Source organism: Phlebotomus papatasi, chromosome 1 (genome assembly GCF_024763615.1).
Source record: "Phlebotomus papatasi isolate M1 chromosome 1, Ppap_2.1, whole genome shotgun sequence".
Taxonomy (NCBI): domain Eukaryota; kingdom Metazoa; phylum Arthropoda; class Insecta; order Diptera; family Psychodidae; genus Phlebotomus; species Phlebotomus papatasi.
This window is the reverse complement of record NC_077222.1, coordinates 42992702-43003363: the sequence shown is the minus strand read 5'-3', so window position 1 is coordinate 43003363 and position 10662 is coordinate 42992702.

Below are 10662 nucleotides of genomic sequence, written 5' to 3'. Positions count from 1 at the left end.
TACTCTTTCATCTAACAATTATCCATGTATTAGTGAAAAATCATTGATAGTTTTATCCGGCCACGGAAGAGTGACTACAACTGCCCCAAGGGCTGTTTTAGTGTTTTTCATCTTATATAAAAAATTGGATAATTATTATCCAAGTGAAAAATATTTTTTAATTAGGTTTATGAAACCAGAAACGAGGTAAAACTATGAAATCTTGACTACAAACTCAGAAAACCAAATGCTGGTCCAAAAACTGAAACATCAAAACTGCAGTTTTATACCCATTTTATAAAAATGCTTCTAAATTGTAGGATAACAGGATCAGACTTATAAATATTTCTGGGAATATGGGGATGTGTTCCTACTTTCATTAAAAAATACTTTGCTCAAGGTACATTTTAAGGGAACCGAGAAAAATCCACTGTCTACTTCTGCCCCTGGCTAATTGTACCCCGGTCTCCCCTAATAGGCGTAGTCATTGGGAAACATCAGCGATCGGTACAATCTCTGGTGCACGATCGACAGATTGGAACGATACTTGCAAGTATCAGTAATTGACCAACACACAATTGAAAAATCGAAAAATATGTATATCTACGATTTTTGTGAAAGATTTGATTGATTTTGGAGAAAAATTGCTTAAAAACTTACTGTAAATTAGGTTACTAACCATTGGATTATTCTTTTACAGATTTCATCATCAAAATTTGTAGCAGGAACTGAAAAATTTGAGAACATCTCATCAAATTATCGCACAATGGGAAGCTGCATTTACAAATTCTACACGGTATTCGCCTTTCAAAACAATTCGCCGTACGTTGTTTTATTTACAAAAGAGATACCCAAATATGTTGAATCCGGATTGATTCATTATTGGATGAAATTAACAAACTTCCGCTACGGAAAGCACTATGTGTACTCTTTTTCCGTCCTCACGAAAGATAAATTGAGGGAACCACAAAGTCTAAGCATTCAAAATATTACAACTGGACTCTATTTGTGGGGATGTGGCTTAGCAATTGCAACAGCAGTTTTCATTTTAGAACTACTGTATTTCAAGTATAAAATGCAGAAAAATTCACATCGCTTAGAAATAAGCCATAATTATGGATAAAGGAGCAATCTTTGAGGCATTATCTTCTTAATTCTGAGATAAAGGAATCTCAATAAATTTAATATAAGTGCTTAAAATCCAAATCAAATATTTTAATGTTGATTTTTTAGTATGATATTGCTTAAATTTTCACATGACTACAAAGTCTAAAATTGAAGGAACTTAAGAGGTCTATTACTAGGCCTATAAAAAAATGTTTCCTTTAACTTTTTTCAACATAATAAGAATTTATTTAATTCAAGCTCTTAAGCACATAAAAACACGATATTTAAACTATATTTTTCGAAAAATTAATTATTTAAAAACCTTTGAAAATTCAACTGTGGAAGTAGAGGTGGAGTCGCTCAATTTTTTGCCCATCTTGCTTTTCTTCCAAAAGTATTCAAAATTTCTGACAAAATTCTCATCATGGAGAAGAAGATTTAAATCTTGGATTCAACTCGTGGTAAATCCACAATTTTTGTTGCAACTTCCGGAAAGAAATTCTCCCTGGTCCGAAATCATTAAAAAATTATCTTTTGATATTCATATATTGAGCCACTATAGATTTTATAATGGCAAATGCACCAAATCCTTTAAGAGGCGTAGATAATTTTTTTACGGTTGTGGCTCTTTGAACTGGAACCTTCTAATATGATCGAGATCGTTTGGTTTAATAACCATGAATTAAACATTGCAAATTTAAAGTTTTTCAAAAGTACAATAAAACAGCTGAAATCAGTACGGCTGTAGCGTTCCCGTCTTTGCTATTTATTCTCTTTCCTCAGTATTTCTCAGATAATTTTATAAATTGATGATTTTGGTGTATATTTTTATGGATGTTTTTAGTTTTCAAAGGATTTTCAACATAAGATACTGGTCAAAATAGGCCTAAAGACCTAAGACCTTGGTATAGAGCGGTAGGTCTAAAAGTTAATTAACTTAATTTCCAATTAGGCCTAGAAATAATAGGTAAGAGGGGGGACAAAAAAAGAAACAGCTGAAAATTTTAAGAAAGATCCTCCTTTGGTGGTTAAATCCTTAAACAGCAAAGATCGAAATTTCAATATTTTGTTTCTAAATAAAAACACAATAAATTTAAGAAAACTTTTTATGCACAAAAATATATGTTTGAAAAAAAAAACATTTGTTTCAATATATATCTTGAAATTTCATGAAATTTAAAATAATTGCAAACTATTATCATAAACTACCGTGAGACTGCTATGAAAATTTAATAATAGTTTTTCACAGAAATGAAAAGTGCAAGAAAACACGTAACAATGTGATTTTTCACGCCACAGTGAAACATTTCCTCTGAGACTAGTTGAAATTCAATATGGAGAGAAAAATGTTTGTTTTCTATTTATTGTCCATCTTCCTGATGGTCTCGGGAGAATCTAAGGAATGTCGTCTGTGTGAGAGTTTACTGAACGAAGATGATCACTGTACCTTTCTCCTGGATGAATCAACTGAGACTCCCCCATGGAGCTGTCCAGCAATTTTTCCTTGTGGTCACATCATCTCCATCAATTACAATTTTCTGATGAATTTTCACGCTATTCGCATTCAAAGATTCAGCAAATGTCGCAAATTCATAATTGTCACTCAGAATTTCACACGTTATAGCGAATTTTTCCAAGGATTGGAAAAATTTGCTCCTTATTCCAAAATTGTTCTTCTTGAGAGTGGAGATGACGAAGCATATGAATTTTCCCATGGACAAATCGACCATATGTATTTAAATGCACTTCACGTTCTTCAGGTATTTATGTATATCTTATTCTTATATTATTATTATTATTCTAAAGTTCGACATAATGTTATGAGTTGATATTTTGAACATATCACAGAGTACATGAGCTCTATGTAGGGGAGACCGGAGCAAAATTAGCCAAGGGTAGAATTAAACAGTTGGGTTTTCTAATTTCCTTTAAAATTAAACATTGAATAAATAGAACGAGAGTAAGAACATAGCCCCATATTATCTGAAATATTTATAATTTTTATTCTGTTATCCTACAATTTAGAAGTATTTTTATAAAATGAGTGTAAAATTATAATTTTAGTGGGCAAAAAAACAAACGAGCAGTAAAAAATTCAAGAAAATAAAAAATTAAAAATGTGCAGCAAAATATCCAATTTTGGTCAGTAAAAACCATAAATCTTTACAAAAAGGGGTCTAATTTATATAATTAACGTCTAAAATTCCACTCAATGGGTCAAGTGGTAGAGCACTCGCTCTATGATGCAAGTGTCCCGGATTCGAATCCCCTTCAGGTCACCAGGAATTTTTCTGGCGTTAAAGGTGTTCGGATTGCATCCAGTGAGATCCACTCATCTATGGGACATTTACCAAAATATTTTCCTCTATTACGTGGATAATTGTTAGATGAATAAGTACTACCGATATTCCTATTAGCTCATTTTTCAAAAATTATAACCAAAGAAAGAGCTAAATATGCTGGTTAAATGCACCCTGGTCTCCCCTACATTTATGCACGATACATATGACAATACGCACAGCACTTCGTGCAGAAAATAGCTGTTGCAATGATTTGTAATATTCCTAATTTTGTTGCTTAGACACTTAGGAAACAACAACACAATCAGAATATAATTAAAATTAAGTATTAACTTGATTTTCACAAAGCACATATCATATTTTAAAAGAAGCATAAATTTTTGAATAACTCTAAAAGGCCGTATTCTAAAATTTCTTCAAGTTTATTACCCATTAAAATTTTAATTTTTATTAATTGTCGTTAATGTTCGTTAAATTACACACAAAAAAAATTTGACTCTAAATTTAAGAATTATAAAACCCTCGAGAACATAAATTTGACGTGAATCCTCGAGGCGTTTAAGTTTAGAAGATCTGACCGAATGAAATCTAGAACCCCTACATCCTTCACGCTAAGAAAACGAGAGCATAAGTTCATCATTAGCTTAAAAATGAAAAAAAAATGTTTTAAGATTTGCAAATTACAAAAATAAACTAAATGAACAAGGATTCAGAAATAAGGCATTGGCAGTCATTGAATGAGATTTGAAATTAAATTCCTGGGTTTTTCTGTTTAATAGTTTTCCATTTTTCTGTGTGTATGGGATTTAGATCTTTGAATCCTTTGAATCGCTTAGTAATTATAATTTGATCTATTGGCTGATAAACAGGTAGACTTAGCCTGTAAAAAATAGTTTAAATTAACTTAAATCATAAATTTGTATTTAAATCTAAAAAAAAATTATAATCGCATTAATTTTGCTTATTAATACTATAATTGAATTTATACCATATTTTTGAGTGTCAATTCCATTTTTTTAATTAAATCAAATTATAAATTTCAATTGAATTATAGACACAAATTTGGTGTGAAGGACGTAAATGTTTAAATCTTATTTCTGAAGAGCATCAATTTTAAATTAAACCGGAAAAAATACAATTTATGGCATTTATTTTAAAAGTCTTCTAATCAATGCATCTAATCAATTCCTATCAATTTATTTTATTGGAGAATGCAATTGTCTTTGAAAGCCTCACCTGTTGTTAAATACCAGCGAAATCTCCTGTCGATACTGAAAAAATAACTACTAGCTGCACTTTTTGTAGCTGATGTAGGTATTTAGGGGAATGTTGGCATGGTTCGCACAGAGTGAACCTTCAAACAACGCAAATTTTCTCTTTGTTTGCAAAGAGCTAGTTCGTCATTTCTTAGCCAAAAAATAGATAATTATTTAGCTTATGAGACGAGATGAGAAATGGTAAGTCAGCTCTTTGCAAACAAAGAGAAAATTCGCATCGTTTGAGTGTTCACTCTGAGCGAACCATGCCTACATTCCCCTATTCACTTAAAGAAGTTTCCTGAATTAAGATACCAAAAGTTATCTGTTTTCCGTATTTTTTTTTTGCAAAAGAAAGAAATAACGAAGCTTTTTAATTTTATCATTTATTGTTAACCACATTATTAAATAATCAAAGAATTTATTTTCGAAAACCAAATATTATTTTTTTAAAAATTTATTTTCCCAAAAAAATCAAAATGAGTATTTCACTGGAGTTACGCTCCTTGAATTGTGTTGATCTCTGCATGTTCGAAGATACTTCGAAAATATAGTAGTACATACGTTTATAAGATACGATTATCTATATACCGATTTATAAGCAATAATAAAAAAATCGATTTTTTTTACCTTTGTTCTTGAGGGCACCCCCTTAATCTAATGCCCTAGACACACTTACGACTTAAAACGAGAGACGACTTAAGTGGAAAATTATGGAAATGAAGTTTAACCATTATTTCGAATATAATTACGCTAAGCCGTCTCTCGGCTAATCCTCATGTCTGTCAAGGCCCTAAGGGCCCGAATAGACTCACGCTGATCCTCAAGAATATTTAGACAATAAAATTTAATAGTAAAGAATTAGGCAAAAGTTATTAGTGAAGTTAGTCGATGATCCTAAGCCCTGCCCACAGTGTATGACAGTTTTCGATACACCTTTACTGCCAAATTTTCAGGCCGAATATTTTTGAAGATCAGCCAGAGTCAATTTGGAAACTAAGTCATAGATTTAACTAGACTATCGATTTAACCCTTTAAGTATGATTGGAACACCGGTGTCCCATAAAGAAAATAATTTTTCCTGACTACCTAAAGTTATTTTTTTTCTTAAGTCTGTACATAATTGTAAAGTAGAAGGATGAGGGAATCTAGAATATTTTTTGCAAGTCTTCAGCTATTTATTTTTATTTATTTTTTATTTTATTTAAATGGAAATCTGCCTTTGAAACTATGTGTTTCTTAGAGGCAACATTACAGGCAGGAAATTATTTGCGTCCACCGCCGTCTCAGCGTTGGTGACCAACCTACTCCAGAGCCAAACGGTGGAAATGCTCCTTCTCAGGTTGTATAAGCCAGGGAAGGGACAGTACAGTTTAACAGAAGTGAAAAGAAGAGAAGAAAAGAAAATAATTAAAGGCAAGAAAAAAAGCAGTCAAGACGTTACAAAGGCTTGGATCAATCGCCGTTTACTCTCTCTGGGTAATTCATTCCAGAGAGATACACCTAATACAAAAAGTGAATTGTGGTGAGTGCGGCTCAACGATCTGGGCACGACGAGACAGGAAGACCTGGTGGATAAGCCAGGCACTAGAAACTCGGTTAAATACTCAGGTTGTTCAGTTAATAAAGTACGGCAAAATAAATTCGACGGCTCGTGACTCCAGAAAGTGCGGTAAGGATTGCCCTAAGATAGAATTAGCAAAAGGAGAGATATGATCATAAGGACGAAGATTGAAAATATAACGTAAGCAGTTGTTGAATGCAACTTGGAGACGTCTTAAAGAAGCTTTATCACATGAAAAGAACAGTTCAGCACCATAGGAAAATAAAGGAATGAGCAGAGCTCGCACTAAAAGAAGCCGAACACTCTGAGGAGTGTAGAATCGATGTCTACGAAGGGTGAAAAGGGAGAAGTTCACTCTTTTACAAATGTAAGAAGTGTGATCGTCCCAAGTCAGGGTATCATTGAAAATTATTCCAAGATTCCTGACTTTATGGACGCAGGGAATTTCCTCACCATTGAGAAAAATGGGGATTGGGGAAGGACGAAGTCGATTACTTGATACAATCATAACCTGTGACTTCTTCGGGTTAAGAAGAAGATCGTTAGAAGACGCCCATTGTGAAACGGAATTCAGGATGTTATTTGCATCATCGAAACATTTCTCAGGAGCCCGAATATCACCAAAAAGATAGATTTGCAAGTCGTCAGCATATAAGTGGAAACTATGATTAACTAAAGCTGAGGAGAGATCGTTAACATATATAGAAAAAAGAAGTGGTCCAAGCACTGAGCCCTGACCAATTCCTCTGGAAAGAGGTAAAGGGGACGAAATAATATCGTCAATTTTAACTGATTGAGTTCTGCCAGAAAGATACGATTTGAGCAGTTTTATGCTGGAGGAAGAAAACGAATATAACGTTTCCAGTTTATTTTTTTATTATTCCAGCTATTTGCTATGTAGTAAATATTTAATCTCGAATTTTTAAATTCTCAAATTCATAATTGATTTTATTTATTTTTTATACTTCCAATTTTTTTAACCAAAACCCTTTTGGCAATAAAACCTGCAATACTCATACGTAATATTTTTCATTAAAGTGAAAAATATTATTCATTGGTATTGTCAGAAAAATTACCTAAATTTTTGGGCTATTTTTGCCCCTATCGATCATAGAATTACAAAATACACCGAATCAGACTCGGTTGGACTTTCTAAGGTTAGATGTAAGACTTATCATTGATTATGTTTCTTAGTTTAATTTTTATTGTTGATTTTCCGTCCGTAAAAAGTGTCAAGTCGTAAAAGGGTTAATAGTATTAATAAATTTTACCATTTCCTCAAGGCTAGAGACACCTTTAATAAATTCCAAAATTTGTCCATTTTCATACATTTTAAATACAATTTTCAGGTTTTCCAGAGCCCCTCAGATATAACCGTAAAGAATATCTTAACAGGAGTTAAGGCACTGGGTAATCGTAGATCAATTCCCAACGTTACGGCTGTTCTAAAACCGAATCAATTGCATCCTCTCATTGATAATAAATTTTCGCGAAATGAGATAAACGTGAGCTTATTCCACTGTCCGCCCTTTGTGGTTGATAAAGATCCCACAAACACGGAATACATTACAATGAATCTCACAAGGTAATTTTTGTCGTAAAGTCAAGGGAGAAATTTTCTATTAATTCTTCTTTTTCAGATTTGACGGTATTGAATTTCGCTTAATGGCTTACATAACGAGACATTGGAGGAGACGATTTTATGTAAGAAATCCTAGACCTAATAGCACAGATCCGTGGGCCAGTATTGTAATAGACGTCACACAACGACGTTCGAATGTTGCCCTCTGTGGTCTATGGTTAATAGAATTTTTAGATGCAAGTATGGATTTATCCCATCCATATGGTCAGCAATGTTTCACATTGTTAGTACCTCGATTACATACCATCCCTCGAAGTGAATACATTTATTTAGCTCTCAGTGGACAAGTATGGTACATCTACCTGATTCTTATGACTATCATTTCACTACTCGTGTACTACTTTATTAGTGTAAACACAGAGAGTTTCACTGTCCAATTCAATTTATTCACACGATCTGTAATGGATATCATCGCTATAGCCACTCAGCATGGAATAACTATTTTTCCTAGGAAATACTCAGCTAAGATTCTGATAATGTCATGGTTCTTCTTCAGTATCTTAATTTCAGCCATTTATTCAACGGGATACACTTCTATCCTAACAACATCACTATTTCCCAAACCAATTGATACAATAAGTGACGTTATTAGTATGAACTTAAAATGGAGTGATGCTTTTGGTGGACATTTAACAGATGAAATGGAAAAGGCTCACAATCTGGAATTTGAAAGACTTACCGAATTGAAAATTGATCATCAATCTTGTGAAACAGAAAAGCTCATACAAAGCGAAAATTATGGTCAAACAGTCTCGGTAAGTATTACTAGTCCCTGTAATACAAATGCAATCCATGTAAAGCGGTCCTCAGACTAGAGATTTAGCCTAGTTCCCGAAGATCTCAAAATCCTAAATAACGTGCAATTTTATTGCTTTTTGAGAACCTAATAGGTTAGCTGAGATTCTTTACAATCTGAGCTTTTGTGGTCACAGGTGAAATCCGACCTCGTCAGATCGGGCCCAAATTTAGGATGTACATGTACACGTTTTGACACTCATAGATCACGAATATGATGTGCGTCAAAAATCGATTTTCGTGGATGCCCCGTCCGTCGTATAACCACTTCTGGCGAGAGAACGGAAAGAGATATCGACAAGCAGTTTTCGGCAAAGGTTAAATATCGATAGGTGACCAGAAGCGGTGATGTCACACCCAGCCCCCCACCCCTCCCACCCTCCATTTTGAAACACCCCAAAATTTTCGTTTTTCAATAATTCAGTCCCTATAGCATCGATCGGCCTTAAATTTTAGTATGTTATAGCTGGGCCTAAGAGCTTTCCACAGATACCAAACTTAATCCCCTCCGTCCCCCCTGACCCGAGCTAGAGGGAATCAAAAATTGAATTTTTTAAATGGTCATATCTCCGGTTATAATTATCGGAATGCGAAAAATTTTTGTGTTTTGGAAAGCTCTCGTGGAGTACACTCAGTTCTTTGTTATCCGGCACTTCGTTATCCGGGTGACAGCTGCCAAACACTGGCGGTTGATGTATTCAAAATTATTTTTACTAAACATGAAGTTTGTCCAGAGTGAATTAAAGTATTATTATCATTATATCGAAGTTTTTAATACATAATTGTGATAAAAAATGAAACATAAGCACACCATGAAGAAAATTCTCTTGTCCTTTCTCAGACAGAAAATAAATTTACACAGCACAAAATAGAAAAACCGTTGATCATTCAAAAAACCTAAATGTCATTTTGTCCCCACGTCAGCCGGATAACGAAGAGTCTACTGTACTACAAACCCCATGACACGCTAACTTCATCCGATTTAATCGAAAGTCCGATTAATCGAAAAATCGATTTTCGATTAATCGATCTCGAATATTTCGAAAACTAAACGATGCTTTTTCTTTAAATTTTAGTATGTTGTAGCTGAGGTCGAGGCCTTTCCAATGGTAGGTCGCACTCCTCCCTCGATGTTCCCTGACCAGAGCTATAACCAAAAATGTCATGACCGGACTGCATTTTGGTGTTTCTGCAGCGGTTTTGATAAAAAAATTTAGTATATATCTAAAATCAAGATCTTTCTAATAATGGGTCCCATCCGTCTCTGCCCCAACCCACTGTACGCCGACCCTTACTATATCCACATGGACCGGACTCTATCTCTAATGTTTATTAACCGATTTCAATTAACTTTTTTTTCTTTTGTTGGTCTTCCCCACTCAGACTATTTAAAATAGAAAATGACCAATGATAAGCCCAGATAAGCTTATGGTAGCTAAGATTCTTTACAGGTGACCTCGAAATGCGTGCAACTCGGGGTGCTTGCAACTCGGAATGCGTGAAAATTCGATTGAGTTGAATTTTGGGAATAAAGAATCGCGTCGAGCCAATTTTATCCATTTCGACCGACAAGGACAGTTTACTCGACAACTCACAATCGAATTTTCATACATTCCGAGTTGCAAGCACCGCGAGGTGCACGCATTTCGAGGTCACCTGTAAAGAATCTCAGCTACCATAAGCTTATCACTAGTTTTTTTTTAATAATTCAATGCTAATCCTATTTTGCTTATTTTATGGCCTGAGATGAAACGATGAAACGCTCTAACCAGATTCCCTAAAAACTCTTCCAAGACGACATTGTAGCGTCATTTGAGAAAAACTGATCAAAAATTTCCTGATCAAACTGATCAAAAGTTCTATCAAACGTTTATTTTGAAAATTTTAATAATAAGATTTTGCGCAATACTTTTTTATATCTTTCATCGATTTTTATCTTTTATTGATTTTTAATCCAAATTAAATAATTTTGGGCATTTTGGAAAGCTCATAAGATCCTATAAAATACATTACTAAACA